Raw genomic sequence first — 18,674 nt, forward strand, 5'->3', positions numbered from 1 at the left:
ACCAATAAATATTTATATCAAACGCAAAGCCTATGTAAATGGGAACGAAGTGCACCTTCATCGGATATTCATTTACAGACTACAAGGACACGATTTGAAACGTTGTTTTATTGAACGTTAAGTATAATAATTACATGTAAATAAATTCATCTGTTATTCTGGCTATCTTTTTTATTTTCTCTAGTAATTATAAAATATTCATAACCTTATAACCTAATTTGACAGAATCAAATATTGTGTTAATTCGAAATTGTGATTTAATCTAAGCAAATGTTTAAGATCAGACGTGTTGAATTTAAATTCAAATTCTCAGAGGAGAATACTTGGCCCAGTTCTATAACACATATAAATAAATTAACTTTTTATGCTCTATTATGAAATAAACGAAACCTGAAACCCTAATCTAATATGTTATTGGAATTGATTCGTAGTTGTGATTTAATCTAAGCAAATGTTTAAGATCAACAAATCCGTGTACACTGTATTCACTTCAGACATAATCTTTCCACAAATATCCTTTCTGCATTCCTCCGTACATTTACAGAAGACTCAGCCAACTCTAGCTACATTAGCTTTACACAGTTATAGAATATAGACTCACTAAAATCTAATCTTTAGTAGTAAAGAAGTAATGAATTTATATAAATCCCAGCAGCCTAATTTTACTTTTTAGCGCGTCTCCTTTTCTCTTGTCTTCTTCATTTTCTTGATACAAGCTGGGTACGCTACGTTCGACTCTTTATAGACAAATTCTACACTTGGAAACTCACAACACTTGAAAGACAAGCAATAACTGAATGTGCCAAAATTCTTGACACTTTATAATAAGAAATACTTCCTCCTACATCAACTTACTCTTTCGATCATCCTTAAAGCTAAGTGGACTTATAGACCATTGTTAGGAATTTAGTCAAATCTACAAACACCTACAATCAAGCATTCCAATCAAAACTAGTCCAAATGATTTCATGCTTCTTTGCACTTGACAAATCTAACTATTCACAATTATTAGGTTAATATCATATCTAGCTTCTGGAAGACAACCTTCGAATTTTCTCACCACAAACTCAATATGTTTTTATCTTTTTGCAGTGCTACAAGAATGGCCCTTAAATAACAAAGCAAACTTATTACAGTCGCACCATTCACAAGAGAAAATAGGAGCTATTTCCTAAACATAACCTTATCATTATTCAAATGATACAGATATTTAATTTCAAAGTAAAAACCAAAATGGTCTAAATGCCGGAAACGGAAATAAAAGATAAATATATTATTTTATAAATGAAACGTTGTTCCCCTTTATCATCATCCTTAAGCATGGATTTCCGGTGTACGGTTATATCATTTCTATATTATAAAGTGTATGTCCACAGCAACTGCTGCTACTTTTTAGTCCAATACAACACCATGTGTGAAGTACACCATTAAGTGTAAGTACATCTTTATCGAGGCCATTATAATTTCACTAACGTACTTTTATTATTATTATGATTACTGAAATAGCAGCTAAGGATTGACGGATTGAGGTAGAAAATTTATCATTCAAATTTAAAAGCTACATTTTATTAGTCTTAAAAAAAATGGCCTGGCTTAAAAAAAATGTTATTTGTTTTCTTAATGGAGACGAATCATCAAAATACAACTTTTGGGTATTTGTTCTTTAACCCAGTTGCTTTTAGCGAGTGTTCTCACAGCGAAGTCCACGAGAAACTACAGTTTAAAGGTCTTCGTCTTCGAGTAGTTAAGAAGAATTGAGTAAAGTACAATACAAGACGATAGTTTTTGAGCTGAATTTTTCATGTCTTAATTTCTTGTCGCTTCGAATGTGAGAATTCGTTAATCCTTTATCAACGATAAGTCCAAGTTAGCGGCGACCGACTTTATGGTTTATAAGAAGAGTTTGGTTATAATATAAAAATGAGGCAGTATTATTTTTCTAAGTATGAAAGTAATATGTAGACACTCGCTTCAATTAATTGTCTAAGTAAAGATAGAAATCAGCTACTTGTTTGACAGCGACGTTTCTATTGGTTTGGGCAAAATTTTAGACATGTAGATTTTTCATGCAGTCGTGAAATGTGTTCATAGTAGTGTAAAGAGGCACTGAACAAAGCTGCTCCTAGATCTGCAAACATTTACAAAGACTATTGTATTTCTTTAGACTTAAAGGTGATAATATTCGAAACAATAGTTCATTAGCTTACAACAAATCAGTATCAGCAAACAGAAGTCATTGTACTTGTATATTAGTTTTTTGTGCTTTAATTTAAAGTCCCTTAGGACTTAAAAAAAAAGATATGTTAATATCATAGTGATAAGTTCCAGGATTTCATGAGAAAAAGTTTGTTAACACTGCCACTAAAAAGTGTTTTTAGTAGTACGAAAATTTATAGTTATTGTTGGATCTCAATTACCGTTTTTAACATCAATGAAGTTAAAAAAGTAGTCAAAACAACAGCAAAAATACATTCTATAAGATCTGAACCTAGAGTAAATCAATATCTTGCATACATTCGCAAAGCTTTTCATATAATCTATTTAGATTGGATCTGACAAACATCATGCTTTTTTTTTATTTTTGATTCAGGTAAGTTACTGTAGAGATTATAGCTCTGGGTTCCTAGACACACATTCCAATCCAGCTCACTGTCCTAGGATTTTTCTATTCTTAGGAACATTTATGTTCCCTGTCCGATAGGTAGTGCTGCTAGTGCTAGAGAAGGATCTCAATTTTATCTCCAAGATCAGATACTTAAATAAGAAAGTAGTAATATTGTTTCAGCAACATAATTTAAAAAAAGAAAAAAATTTGTAAGTTTAGGTAACAGAAAACTATTCAATATTTGCTAAATTGACGATTTAAACCCGAATATAAAATAAAGAATGCTGAAAGTAAATATCAGGTGTGCAGAGATAACAAAAAAACAAATCAGAGAACAAACAATAGGCTGATGAAATATGCAAACCAACAAATATAACAAAACATTAGGTAATAATATCAGCAGCTTTAGTTTATGCTAATGAAATAACAAAAACAAATAATTTATTTTGTCTATTTGTAAATCAGTAGTTCTAATGTTTATCAAGCAATAACAAAGAAGGTATTTAAAAAAAAAATTAATTGAATATTTCATGTTTTTTTTAAAAAAAAGCAAGGATTAACAGCATGAGAAATGAAGAGGTGAGGATATTTCTGGAAGATGTAGAGGGTATGGGAGAGAAGATAGTAAGAAAGGAGCTAAAGTTGTCTAGATATGTCAGGAGAAAGTTAGATGAGGGATAGAAAATTGGTGCCGACCTTAGTGGATGAGATAGATCTAGGACCCCGTGGGAGTATATGGTATCTAACAGGAGATAGCCGGAACAGGCCTGCAGGACTACACCTGGAGATGGAGGAAAAAAAATGAATAGCTGCCTATGAAGAACGAACAATTTAAAATGAATTAAAGAGCAATCCATAAAGTTGACTTGTAACTGCAGAAAACTTTGACTAAACAAGTACAGATAAAGAGAGATCGCTTAGTCATTTCTAGAGCTAAGGATTATTCAACTAAACAACTGAATCTTGGAATCAAGGGGCCATATTCTTGAAGAAGGAAGAATCTTTCACAGAATACAAAAAAACATAAAATCGATGAATGATTTCTGAATCTTTTAAAGGAGTAAGTCCACTGTAATAGAGCACGGACTTTTCTTGAGTTCCTTCTTCATGGCAAATAATCTAGACAAATAGTGGACAAAATGAACCAATGACACCAAGTTTTCAACAATCGCCAACACGTGTCTTTCCAGCGAAATGATATACATTGGGTATCATCACTTTTTAATAGTTTAATGTTAAAAGAAACTGAATAACTTGATGACCATTAACATGGCTATTATAAAGCCAAAGAATGGTAAGTTGAGGAGGCAACAGATGGTTTACATTATAATAATAATAATAATAATAAAGGGAAGGGATTAGCTATGAGTTTGGCATACTGGACTCCCACGCGGAGGTCCCGGGTTCGAATCCAGCTGCTGACCCTTAGATTTTCTCTTCCTAGGAGCTTCTTACAGCTCACTGTCCGGTGATGGAAAGTGTTGTCTGTAACGAGAGAACACTGTCCGGAGGCCGCCAGAGCACTGAAAAAAGCTCCGGGCGCCAATAACCTTAGATGTTGACGCGCCTTAAATCATAAAAAAAAATAATAATAATAATTAATAATAATAATAGCCATTTATGGTAGAAAATTGCACAACTGACTGAATTTATTAAAAATTAATTAATTATTTATTTTTATTGAAAAAAAAAATCATTGTCTTAAGTGCCCCTTTCATTAAATATTAGATGGAGTTGAGGTATCTGAATAAAAAACCGATGTAATTATTACAGCGCTCATGTTTATGTAATTTTCTTTCGTTTAATTACAGTCAAGACTTCGAAGATTCTTTGTTTAGATTGTACCTTCCCCTACCCTTGCCAGCTAAAAAGGCATGAATACATAATATTATTGAAAAGGGATTCGCTGGCTCACCCACAGAAGTAAAGTATTGTAACATATATAGAAAAACTCGCCCATGATCTGGAGTAGATTTTGTTATGTGATTGGCTGTAGTCAAGGTGATAGAACTAACTTGTCGACCAATCAGCGCACGCAACACGACCCCAACTGGTGAATTGGTTTGTTTCGGGTTGCCCCCACCAGTGGCAGTTAGGTGGAATCTCTGAAGCACGGCCGTGACAGTAGAGGGAGTGACAGAGAGAGCGCGTACGGCGAGAACTCTCTGGCAATCTGCTCCTCCACCACTGAGAGGGTAGGGTGCAATCCCCTCCACATCGGGTGCCAGCCTCGCTGACTGGATAGCGCTCCCACCACCTCGACCTGCTCAACTTCACTGACTACTCGAGGCGCCCTCTAAACTTATCTTCGCGCTAAGTCCCCCTTAAGACTAATACCTTACTTGTAAATATGCTACACTTCAGTAGCCGTCTGGCCGTCCAACTGATAACATAGTGCTTACAACTTTGCTCTTAGTTATCCTTTATTATTTTTCAATATAGCTGCCTTTAGTTTTTAAAATTTATTTCATTATTTAAGATTTCCATCTATTTCACGGCCTAACTCCTCCGTACAAGGTGCATCATTCACTTCATTGAAATCTTATCAAGTAAGTTATCAAGCCTTATTAACTCTTTTTTTGTAATTCTGTTTTTATATTATATTTTAGTCAAACAATTTTTATTTATATCCAAAATTATCAAAAAACGTTCTCTGGACTAAATTTTTTACATCAAAAAAAAGAAAACTTTTTGAGGCAAAATTAGAAAAAATTGTACAAATCGGACAGACATACTAGGAAAATTTTATTTACAACCTTTTCATTAACTAAATCCCTGCAAATAATCCCTCCCTAATCTTTCTATCACAAAATAATCGATTCAATATTTTAAATACATGCTATCCTTTATTACTTGACTCTTTAAATATCAACAAATGGTAAATTTTAAGCAATGTTTGAAACTTGTGGTATTTTAAAAATGGCGCCTAAAGAAGCTGTATCATATTTGAATGTAACGTACGAAGGTCGTTTGAAAAGTCCGTGCAAAAATAAAAACTACTTAATTTTTTGGGGTAAACCTTTTTTATTTTTCAACATAGTCTCCTTTTAGGCTTTTACACTTGGTCCAACGCTGCTCTAGTTTGTTGATCCCTTCCGAATAATAGGATTTGTCCAAGTCTGAAAAATAGCCATTCGTTTCTGCAATCTCCTCCTCGTTTGAATAAAATCTTTTTCCCGCCAGCCATTTCTTCATATTGGGGAACAAATACTAGTCCGAGGGAGCCAAGTCTGGAGAATAGGGGGGATGTGAAACGAGTTGGAACCCTATTTCCATTAATTTTGCGACCACAACTGCTGAGGTGTGAGCTGGTGCGTTGTCGTGATGGAAAAGGACTTTTTTGTGGGCCAATCGTGGGCGTTTTTCTTGCAGCTCGGTTTTCAAACGGTCCAATAACGATGAATAATATGCACCTGTAATAGTTTTACCCTTTTCCAGATATTCGATGAGGATTATTCCTTGCGAATCCCAAAAGACAGTCGCCATAATCTTTCCGGCCGAAGGAACGGTCTTCGCCTTTTTTTTGGCGCAGATTCCCCCTTGGTAACCCATTGTTTAGATTGTTCTTTGGTCTCAGAAGTGTAGTGATGTATCCATGTTTCATCTACAGTGACGAAACGACGCTTAAAGTCCTGCGGATTCTTCTGGAACAGCTGCAAACCGTCCTTGCAACACTTCACACGATTTCGTTTTTGGTCAAGCGTGAGCAATCGCGGCACCCATCTTGCGGATAGCTTTGTCATGTCCAAATGTTGATGCAAAATATTATGTACCCGTTCATTCGAGATGCCCACAGCAGTAGCAATTTCACTCACCTTCACTCTTCTGTCATCCATCACCATATCATGGATTTCATCAATGATTTCTGGAGTAGTAACCTCAACAGGGCGTCCAGAACGTTCAGCGTCACTTGTGCCCATATGGCCACTCCGAAAATTTTGAAACCACTTATAAACTGTTCTAATCGAAGGTGCAGAGTCACCATAATGTTTATCAAGCTTCTCTTTAGTCTCCTGAGGCATTTTGCCTTTCATAATGTAGTGTTTAATCAATACACGAAATTCTTTTTCGTCCATTTTTTGAAAATCACTCGACTTCCTCGATTCAAACGAATGCGAAACACAAAGAAATAGACCGATTTGGCTGAGACTTGGTGTGTGTTCTTCCAAGAGATGCTACTAACTAAACATAACCTCGATATGCGCCAGTGGTGCTATCTCTCTGACTTTGCACGGACTTTTCAAACGACCCTCGAATTTGAAAAAACTGTGATGTAATACAATACTATACATATAAAGAGGTTTTCTTTTGCAGTTTGTGGAAGTTTTCTTTGATTTTTCAATTTTCACTTTCTCTTACTAATAGTAAGAAAAGTTTTTGCGATCATATCAAATTCTCTATACTGAAATAATACCTTGTTGCGTCCCAAAAAAAGAGATTTTTTAGTTAAAAGTGTACACTGGAGCTATAATTATAACAATAATCGAGCTTAGCCATTATCGAACGTCAACATCATTGGCGTCCCTGGAGCTATTTTATTGCCGTGCTCCAAACAGTGTTCTCTCGCTTAAGACAACACTGTCCATCACTGAACAGTGAACTGTAAAAAGCTCCTAGAAAAAGAAAATCTGGATAGCAGCTGGATTCTGGGTTCTCCGCGTGGTATCCAATACGCTAACCAATCAGCTAATCTCTTCCCTCAATTAAATTATTATTATTATTATTGCTTCTTCTAACTTCAAGAACAATATGACTGTTTGTTTTCTTGTCAAAAATTGGACATAAATGATTAAAAATGGTACTCTTAATAGACATTAACTCTAAAATTAAATTACAAATCTGTGTATATTCAAAATTTTATGACGTTTCATTTTTTTGAGGGGAAATTGACCCCATGAATTTAACCTTGCTGTCAAAATACTAAATAGTTATTTATTCCCATTATTCAAAAGAAAATATATAAAAACTACTCATTTTATTAACCCATTTAAAACATTAGTAAAAATACAAAAAATAAATACGTAATTGGGGAAAAACCGAACCCGATATCCAGAGTTTAAATGCAGATAATGGAAAGCCGAGCACTTACCTGCTTAATATTGGCGGTGTCAACAAATATTTTTGTAAATTATTAAAAATTAAACTACATTATTTGTTAGTTTGAATAATCTGCTAATAAACTTTTATTATAGTAAATATTTTGTGGGGAGAGAGAAGGAAATGCATAACATTCACCATTCATGATTAATTCCTAGCTTAAAATTGGTTTCAAAATTCTAGAATTTTGTCTAACCAAATGAAGAATCAAAATCTCCTCGAATCTAAATTTGTGTTAGTATTAGCGGTTGAAGATAAAAATTATTCCTCCACTTCTTCCTGATGCAGACAATGTTCAATCTCTTAGTCCTAACTCAAAATTTATAAATCCTACAATAACTCGAAAGAAACTCTTTTAAAGAACACGTTTAGACTTCAAAGTTAGTGTCAACCTCTATTAACTTTCGGTGAAATACAAAAACAAAGAAAAACGAAAATCCCAAAGTTTGTATCTACTATTTTAAATTTTGGGAATTGAACTTTATGAAATGATAAAACTAAACATTCTCTACTGAATCCAAATCCACCAACTCTGAAAGTAGAGTAGTTAAATCTGCGTTGCAATTTAAATCTCAAGTTAGTTACGAGAGGAATTCAAATTAACGTCCGATTTCAGCTGTTAAATTGAAATTAGCCTGAAAGTACATGAAGTTCACCCTGAGTTCAATGTTTACTTCCGCCCGTATATGTTCCCAAAAGCAGATAGATACTCCTGTATGATTCAAACAACCGTTTATAGCTACACAGATCACTCTACTAATCACAGGCAGCTGCAATTTATTACGTATTAACTTATCAGGAGTTTAGGGTAGGTTCAAGTATGAAGAGATGTGAGGAATATTAAGTAATCATCTCCTCCATGTAACTGTAGGAGCATATAAATGCGAAGAATGTCTGTATTTATTAGTGGTTGATGTATTTGTTGGAATGATTGAGTATCTAGATAGAATTTAAGTTAATTATTGGATACTGAGCATCAGAATGTAGTGCGGGGGGATCAAGGCCTACCAGCGATCAACTTCTTTTAATTTTTTTTTTTGGTGAATAAAATTCACCCCTTTGATGAACGGATGAATCTATTTCTTATAATAATTCTAACAAAGATTAAATGAGTTCTTGAAAATCCAGTTTTTTTAAAAGAAAAATGGATTAACTGTTGTTTTCCTTTCCAATTTTCCCCAAATTTCACCTGACATAAAGGGCAATAATTTTTTTTATTACAATTTTTCAGAGAAAATTCAATTTAGGACTATTCTTGAAGAAAGTATGAATTTGTTCATCCTTACACTCTAAATTGAATATTAAAACCACCTGTGATAAAATTTGAGATAAACTAAAAGTTCCGAGTTTAAAAGAAAATGGCTAGAAAGTGTTCAATTCTCGAACTATTTCTTTTTATCAGACCTCGTCATCATTATAAAGCTACATTTTTATTTCATTTATTTAGATGTACAATTAAATTTAATGAAGAGCTCCGGTAAGTCCCTCGGAATCCCTTTTATTGTGTTGAAACTATAGTGAAGTCAAGTAACAATACAAATTCGTGGTAAAATAGAAAAATCATTTAAAATGTATTAAAATAAAGTTAATATTTTCCCCTGTTGTAATCAATCATTACTTCCATAAATCTTCCTCGAATGTAAAAAAAAAAAAAAAAACTTATTTCTCTATACGAGGGTCGTTTGAAAAGTCCGTGCAAAGTCAGAGAGATAGCACCACTGGCGCGTATCGAGGTTATGTTCAGTTAGTAGCATCTCTTGGAAGAACACACACCAAGTTTCAGCCAGATCGGTCTATTTCTTTCTGTTTGGCATTCGTTTGAATCGAGGAAGTCGAGTGATTTTCAAAAAATGGACGAAAAAGAATTTCGTGTGTTGATTAAACACTACTTTATGAAAGGCAAAACGCCTCAGGAGACTAAAGAGAAGCTTGATAAACATTATGGTGACTCTGCACCTTCGATTAGAACAGTTTATAAGTGGTTTCAAAATTTTCGGAGTGGCCATATGGGCACAAGTGACGCTGAACGTTCTGGACGCCCTGTTGAGGTTACTACTCCAGAAATCATTGATAAAATCCATGATATGGTGATGGATGACAGAAGAGTGAAGGTGCGTGAGATTGCTAGTGCTGTGGGCATCTCGAATGAACGGGTACATAATATTTTGCATCAACATTTGCTCACGCTTGACCAATAACGAAATCGTGTGAAGTGTTGCAAAGACGGTTTGCAGCTGTTCCAGAAGAATCCGCAGGACTTTAAGCGTCGTTTCGTCACTGTGGATGATACATGGATACATCACTACACTCCTGAGACCAAAGAACAATCTAAACAATGGGTTACCAAGGGGGAATCTGCGCCAAAAAAAAGGCGAAGACCGTTCCTTCGGCCGGAAAGATTATGGCGACTGTCTTTTTGGGATTCGCAAGGAATAATCCTCATCGACTATCTGGAAAAGGGTAAAACTATTACAGGTGCATATTATTCATCGTTATTGGACCGTTTGAAAACCGAGCTGCAAGAAAAACGCCCACGATTGGCCCACAAAAAAGTCCTTTTCCATCACGACAACGCACCAGCTCACACCTCAGCAGTTGTGGTCGCTAAATTAATGGAAATAGGGTTCCAACTCGTTTCACATCCCCCCTATTCTCCAGACTTGGCTCCCTCGGACTACTATTTGTTCCCCAATATGAAGAAATGGCTGGCGGGAAAAAGATTTTTTTTCAAACGAGGAGGTGATTGCAGAAACGAATGGCTATTTTTCAGACTTGGACAAATCCTATTATTCGGAAGGAATCAACCAACTAGAGCAGCGTTGGACGAAGTGTATAAGCCTAAAAGGAGACTATGTTGAAAAATAAAAAAGATTTACCCCAAAAAATTAAGTAGTTTTTATTTTTGCACGGACTTTTCAAACGACCCTCGTATAATCCGAGTGTCCCAAAAATATTCCAATTGAAAATAGTAGTTGCCTGTCCTAAATTAAATATTGATTTTTATCAAATAAATAGTAAAACTTGTAAATTATTTAAATTAAATTATAGAGTAAGAAGCCATACTTGAGGGCACACTGACATTTTTATAAATAAACTGTGACTACATTAATAAAGTTAGAGATTTCTCTCTCACTTTTTTTCACCAACCATCTCTCTCTTACAATAAACACAACCCAAAGCTTGAATAAAAAAATGCTTGTATTCTTTATAATACAATATTTATAAAGTTTTTTTCATTGTTTAGGGAGGTTTTTTTATTTCATGAGAATGTGGTCAAAAGGGTTTTTATTGTTATTTAATGAATTAGAAATCATTTTTGTATTTCATTGTTTATTTTATGTCAGAATTTCTTTTTTTAATTCTTTTTTATTCTTTTATCTTACTAGATAATTAAAGATATTCTTTGGAATATTGATTATTTTTTTATTTTCTCTTTGGAAAACAAAAATCTTTTGAAAAGAATCTGATACAACTTTCTGCATGCTCGATGTCCTAATTTACACATTTCTTCAAACTATTACAGAGTAATAGTTATTTAATTATTACTAGCAATAACTAGTTCATAAAAACCTGCATATAACACCGTAATTGCATTTGCAAGAGAATCTAATCACACCCACTAATGTGCCTTCTTAAGTTTTAAGCAATTTAGATTTTTCTAAATGTTATCGAGGTTCACCATTTGCGCTTCAGGCCAATGCCCTGGCTTTTCAGGGATAAATACCCCGTGGGGATTATAAATACCCTGTTAATAAGAAGAATATCTGTGGATTAGCATGAGCGGAAAAGCTGGAATGGAATTTCCTATATCAGGGAGTAAACAGTTTCGAAAAGAAAGAGGCATTGTATAAAATTTGTTGGAACAGGAAGAATGTAAACATAATATAGGGAACGTTATAGATTATTCAGTGGGGGAATGATTTTTGGATGCGTAGGGATTCGGACTACTTTATTGAACCCCCCTCAGTTCAGCACCGTAAACCCTGGCAGATCTTTGTTTTGTTAGACTTAGTTCAAGAGTAATATCTTAGAAAAAATTATAGTAGTTTGTAGCGTTGTTTTCGTGTTTTTAACTTTTGAGTTCTAGTGTGGAAAATCCCCCACCGGCGAGACTCGACCGTCTAAGTGTTAATGTCGAACCTAAGACAGAAAAAATAATAACAGAAAAACAATAGACAATTTCGTTGCAAATAAAAGAAAAAAATTGTTTATAAAAAACAAAGTAGTGCGTCAAAATGTTTGATACGCTGAATACGTGTTTGAAGTTTTTATCAGCACAAATTGCTTGCTTTAAACCAGTTTAAAGCACATAAATATATTACGGGTTAAGTAGGGCAACGTTTTTTTTAAGAGTCCTTTGTTTCAATAATCAACTAATAATTAATTGTGATATATTTTCTGCTATCAGACAAGTGTTAACCACAAAAAAATAACGCTAACCTTCTTCAGAATATTTGCTCAAGTGGCGATTAAATCGTTTTCTAGAAAATTCGCTAATAGTAAAATATCTGCTCTTTAAATTTGCCCTTCCGTTTTTCTTTAAATTTGGTCTTATCATCCAAATAACTTTATCTTAGTATTGTGACTGTTTTTCCAGGTAAAAAAGAACTTCAAATTATGCTCAGCACAACTATATGTCATTTCCTTGATTAAAACGGGGGTAACCACCTTTTTTTCTCCGGCCCTTGTTCCAGAATGAATACTGGAAGCTAAGAGTACCTCAGGAAGAAATACTTGCAACAATTTGGGTATAGCCTAAATAGTGACCCACAGTATAACTCCAGCTAACCACATGCACCACTAAATCCTTACTACTACAGTGAAAGGATTACTATTGTGAAAAATATTGACAATAAAGGGAGACATAATAAGTCCTTTTTTTTTGGTAGCAGAGATTCCAATGGACATTCGATTCCTGAATTGAAATCGCCAAGAGATTCCCGGATTATAATCCAATTTCTTTTCCCCTTGCGTGAACACATTTACTAGCAAATTATGAAATAACATGTTTATAATTTTCTCTCCCCTTCTTTTAAGTACAAATTTCAGATTCTTTTTCCGGCAAATTTTCAAAGAAAAAGATTTCAGAAATTTTCAGGAAAAATCAATAACTTCTGGATTTAATCCAAAGTGTCGTAATCTTTCAATATGAGATTTGTTCGCCACTAACATCGAACTTTGTTTTGGGGAAAAAGAAATTAATTGTCCAGAAATTTTGGAGACTTAATTAAGCATTTAGATTTGTAATGGATTTCTGAAAATTGGGGATAGTTAAAAATCTTATTTTTTTCTATTTTAACATTTTTATGATCACCTTCACTCTTCGTCGCATTACTCTTCCTCCAGTCTTCTATAACCTAACACCTCTACCAGTAGTGAACGTTGTCCTCTCATCCCATCAATCTGTCTATATAAATCTCTCTTCCACTCTCTTGTACATCAAATTGGATTTTTCTGATTAGAAATAACAATTCTAGTTTTTCCATAAATGATACAATTTCTATAACTCAATTTTAGTGAAATTTTCCTTATTTCGCTGATTTTATCCGTCGTTGCAAGCAATGCTTCCGGAGTTTCAACCATCGTCAGAGGTTAAGACTGATCAGTTTGCTGTAGAGAATTCTACTAAAACTATGATTCCGTCTCACGCTATACTTGTTGGAGGATCGGTGCTGTTTGCAACATTCAGCGAGCTAGTAAATACTATGTAGTCGCTTTGATTTACTTTAAAAAAAAAAAGCTATTTAGAAATATATGGTAGGATTAAAGATTAACTACGCTAGAAATAAAAGAACAGAACTGAACAGACGCTATCGACTACTTAAAAGACTCTTGGACGACAGATCAAAACTCTCTCTGGACAACAAAAGACTAATTTATACTTCTATTTTGAAACTCATCTGGGCGTATGGAATAGAGCAGTGGGGTTCAACCAAACGCTCTAATCTCCAAAGGATTCAATCTCTACAATCTAAAATACTTCGAACTATCGTAAACGCTCCATTTTATATCTCCAACCTAACTATACACACTGACCTTAACATTCCTTTTGTCACCCAAGTTGCTAAAACAAGATACAGAAAACTCCACTTCAACCTGCAATCTCATATAAATCCTCTAGCTCAAAATCTTCCTTCTAGAACTCTTCCTGACATCCCGACAAGACGGTCTTAAAAGACATTGGCCTCGTGATCTCCTCTCAAGTGAAGAGAATGACTAACCATATAATGTTTTGGAGTGTTGCCACTGGGTAATTTCTCCACTCATTTACTTCTAATGTTCACTGTTATCATTGTTACTTATAGCGCCAACGCGCTGATTGTAGCACAATAAACGCAAAAAAAAAAAAATTATGGATTCGGGTAATCAAATAACGGTCAGACATCCTTTAAGTGACGCTTTAATACAAGTTCAGCTGCCTAATCTGTATTACAGAAGAAAAAAAACCTATTTGTAGTTGTAATTCCGCGATATTATATAAAAATTACAGAGTTACAAGAATTACAGAAAGAACAAGAAAAACTGTGAGCATGTTTTTAAATCTTTTAGATAACAATTTCACGGACAGTGAATTTGTGATTAATGTTGGTAATGAACACAATGATAATTACCATAGGTAGGAACGTGCTTTTATACGCTAGTTGGGCACACACTGCTAACATTTACGTATACACGCTACTGGGTCGGATTAACTCCAATGTAACGAATCCAATGGGAGAACAAATTGATAATTCCAAATTTAAAACAAACTAACAAATAAAGAAGTGATACAACAACAAAAAATTAGGTCAAAATAAACTGAAAGTAATTACAATTGAAGTTACTTGAGCGATGTGCAGAATTAAATGTGGTTAACTGAGTTGTAACTATGTTAAAAAAAATTATTTGCAGTATTATAACTAGGGAACGGATTCGTATGTATTTACATATTTTTTTCTAGGCAATTTACAGATGTTTTTCAACTAGAAGTATTCATACTGACACTTTTTAAGCCGTTTGAGTCTACTTTTATTTCACATATTTATACATATTTGATAAAAATAAATAAATATTTCTACATATTTAATCAAAATATGTACATATTTTTTCATATTTTTCATTTTGGGCATATTTTCATAATTGGGAGGTGGTTGACAGGAACTGTGAACCACAGACTGTAGGGCTGTGAATCACAGTGGATACAATGGTTATTGTAATTTACTCAGAATGCTGCTAAACAGTGACGGGCACTTGTTAGTTCTTCGAAGTTATCTGACGTTGTCTGTTCTTTCAGCTCGTTCGTTGAAGTGTCCAATTCATTTCGTTCGGTCACTTAGTGTATTCTTTTTTGGGTGAAATGCCACGAACATCGGCCTCAAACAAACAACTGGTTGCTAAATATCTTCGCAAGTTTCCAGCAGAACTTTTTCGAAGTGATGGAGACATTTTGTACTGCACAGCTTGTGACAAGCGCGTTTCTTGCTCTCAACGTTCCCAAGTCACCCAACATATTGCCATCGGATCGCACATAGAGAATAAAAACAGAAAGAAAGAGAGGACGTCCTATCAAGCCTTCCTTACATCTCCATCATCAAGTAAGTCTACTCTGAGTACAGATCTGTGTCGGGCTTTGGTTAGAGCAGATATCCCTTTCCACAAACTTAAAAATCCTCATTTCAAAGGATTTTAGTCGTTACAAGTCCATCTTACGCCCAGATCGTCGTCAATTTACGTTCCAACTTTTGAAATTTTTATGTGGTTGCAAACAATTTCGAAGAGTGAAGTTTTCAAAATTGAAAATTTAACACATCTTTTTGTAAAAACAAATTATTTTGTTCCTAATAAATTATTATAAATTGTAAAAATGTTCTTTTCTTGTATAAATAATTATAACTTGCCCCCCCCCAAAAAAATCCATTTTCATAAAAAAAATGTCTATTTTACTTAAATATTTTAAGAAAATCACATATTTTCCACATAATTGACGAAAATAAATGCACATTTTAATTAAATATTTGGCATTTTTAAATACTACATAAAAATCCGTTCCTTAATTATAACTTATAACCTTAGTCAGCCAAAACTAACGGCGAACTGGTTTGTAATGATTCTGTCTTCATAGTTTCAACTATAAACTTCGGCAATAATTATAATCAATTCATAATTTATTTTATGTAATATAACTCATTTATAATAAAACTTCTTTAAATAAATAAAAAACTAAATTCATTGGGTGGATCCAGCTGCTGGCCCTTCTAGGAGCTTCTTACAGCTCACTGTCCGAAGGCCGGTAGTGTACTGTAAAAAGCTCCTCCAGGCGCCAATAATCTCAGATGTTGACGCGCCTTAAATTAAAAAAAAGAAAACACAAAAATAGGCTAAAGAAAAATTAAAAAATAAATAAAATGCGATGAGAAGATAAAGCACGTACAATTATTTACGATTGGATACGAAATATAAAGTAAGCAGTGGCTATATTATTTGTAAAATGCAAGATTATGCACGGTGCATTTAATTAGAAGCTACTGACACTATTTGTGACGTATTTAGTGGGATTCACTTAGTGCACCTTCAGTGATGTATGCATTATTAAAACATTTCAATAAATGTCGTAGAACTGTAAATCATGCTTGGAATAAAAAAATTTAAAAAAAAGTGCTAGTATAATTTATTTTACAGTATGTAAAACACTAGTGTGCAAGTGCATTCAGAGATATGCATTTAATACGCACGCATGTATAACCTATAAAAGATAAAGAAGTTCTTATCTGTTAGCCACTTACCACTACCAACACAAACCAGTTCTCATCGTTGTAATAACATTGCTAGTGCACTGAATACGACAATAACAATACTTTAAACACGCACTAAATTATCCAGCGAACAATACGGAAGTATGTTTCTATGTATGTTTATACTTTTGTGAACTGTAGAGTGCTTTGGTTGTTCTATCTATACAGGAAGAAACTATATGAATGTGATATACAGAAATGAGTATGTACCTATTGGATAGACTTATCGTAATGGCAAATTCACAAACAACCACCAACTCTATCAATGAACTCTAGTTACTTTTTTTTATTACTATTTCATAAGCGGAAATGGAGAATATAAAAATTTAGAAAAATAATCAGTTACTTTCTCTTTCGGAGAATGAGAGAAAGATTTGCGGTGCTTTCAAATTTTGGAGTTGATGAATATCTACAAAAATTAGCTGTACCGTTTGGACATAATGGCGTTTTAATCGAATTAGTCCTGTATGCTTGAATCAATGACCAAACGGTCTTAAGTTATCTCCAGTAATCTGTGAAGTAATTTTGCCATCACATCAAAGGGCATCAAAGGTCCAGAGCCAGTGACATCACTGACTCTTTAATCAAAGTAATACTTCTTGATCTCGATTTCAAATCCTACCATGGCAACTATTTGTTCTGTGTGGAGCTAGCGAAATATCACTAAATCCCCAAAAACCCAATCAAGAAACAGCTGTGAAACTTGCTGTAAATTTTAACAAGAAGGAAGATAACACGATTATTTTCTGTTTAAATCGATCTTCCGTCGATTATACCTCTTTTAGTCCACTCAACAAATCCATGATGTTAGGCTGTACCCATCATTCTGCATAGCGATTCTCCTGGGAATCACAGATTTTGGATCAGTAGCATGAGACTCAAGTCAACAATGCATTCCATGCCGGCATCTTGTCCTTAATCTCGAATTCCAATCTCAGAAGTTTTCAGTAGAGCTAGCAAATTCTTAACTAACTCTATTCTAACTAACAAAAATCAGCAATACCAGCGGAAGTTATGCGAGTCCATTTAACACGAACGGATAAAACATAAATATTCCTTTTGAGTGAAAGAAATAGTAAGCTAAAGTAGTAGTGTGTCTACTGTAGCAAAAAATATTTTTTGCATTTTTTAGCTAAGTAAAATATTAATTTTTAAGAATTGGATGAGCGAACTAGATTCGCCAAGCGGAGTTCACAGGTTTGAATCCAGTTACAGATCCTTAGATTTCTCTTCTTCTTACAGTTCACTAACCGGTGATAGACAGTGTTGTCTGTAACGAGAGTTAGTCTGGAGGCCAGCATGGCAACTGAAAATAGGTCCGGGCGACAATGTCATCAGATGTTGACGCTATTAATTAATAGACTTTTCTATAATTACGTTTTTTTTTTTTTTTTTGAGATTTTCGCATATTGGTAATGTTTTGTTTATACCGAAAAATTGACGTAAGTTATTGAATGAAAAGAAAGTTGTATAGTTTCGGCGATTGAGCAGCAAAATTCCCGTTAATTATCTAGATTCTAGAAGCACTTGTCCGGCACTTCCCGAGTAACCAGTTTCCCAGCCAGTCTAGCCTTAGGTGGGCAACAAGGGAAATATAAGTGAAAAAACAAATAGTATGCGCTACACCAAGCCCTAGTTTTCACACGTACGTCACGGATGGAAAATATGTAAATGGGAGTAATATGCCGGCAAAGTGGACATTTCCGTGATGCATGATATCCGCCACCACTAATTGTCCGCCCTGGTACGTGTTACTTCACACATCCACTGGCACACTTACATACAAGACATAATAATAACTATAATAATATTAATTTCCGAAGGGCGGCGGTAGCAATGTACAGATTTGAATCTTGTCTTGCACGATTTCGTCAGCAGTGGGTGCTTCATTCTAACCAACAGTGGGCACCATGTTATTTAGATGTTTATCGTCATGGTTTCGTTACTTGTTTCACATCACGTGGTAGGGCTTATTTTATTAAATTATTAATCCATTTATAGGAAACAAAATTATTATTTTATTTACATGTCTATAAGTGTGATAGTTTCATATTTTTGTTATCAAATTAACACAGTGTTCTGTAAATTTAAATCTTCATTATTACCGTTCTTAATTCTTTTGGAACAGCATTCTTCATATATTTTCCTACTCGGGTAAATGCTGTTGTAAATGGCCATGGATTGTTGTAAAGGATGTAGCT

The 18,674-nt window shown here is 34.1% G+C and overlaps 2 protein-coding genes across 4 annotated transcripts in view; one reads left to right on the forward strand and one right to left on the reverse strand.

Moving 5' to 3' along the window:
• The window catches only part of LOC141455353 (uncharacterized), a 79,967-nt gene that overhangs the window by 27,388 nt on the left and 33,905 nt on the right, over positions 1–18,674 (reverse strand). The window lies entirely within an intron of this gene.
• The window catches only part of LOC141455354 (uncharacterized), a 47,308-nt gene continuing 33,436 nt past the window's right edge, over positions 4,803–18,674 (forward strand). Inside the window, exon 1 of the mRNA XM_074130343.1 lies at positions 4,803–5,154. The gene's annotated coding sequence lies outside the window, so the exon portion shown is untranslated. The remainder of the gene's footprint in view (positions 5,155–18,674) is intronic.

This window comes from Rhodnius prolixus, unplaced genomic scaffold, assembly GCF_049639745.1.
Source record: "Rhodnius prolixus isolate KJV_2025 unplaced genomic scaffold, Rpr scaffold_4, whole genome shotgun sequence".
Lineage (NCBI taxonomy): Eukaryota > Metazoa > Arthropoda > Insecta > Hemiptera > Reduviidae > Rhodnius > Rhodnius prolixus.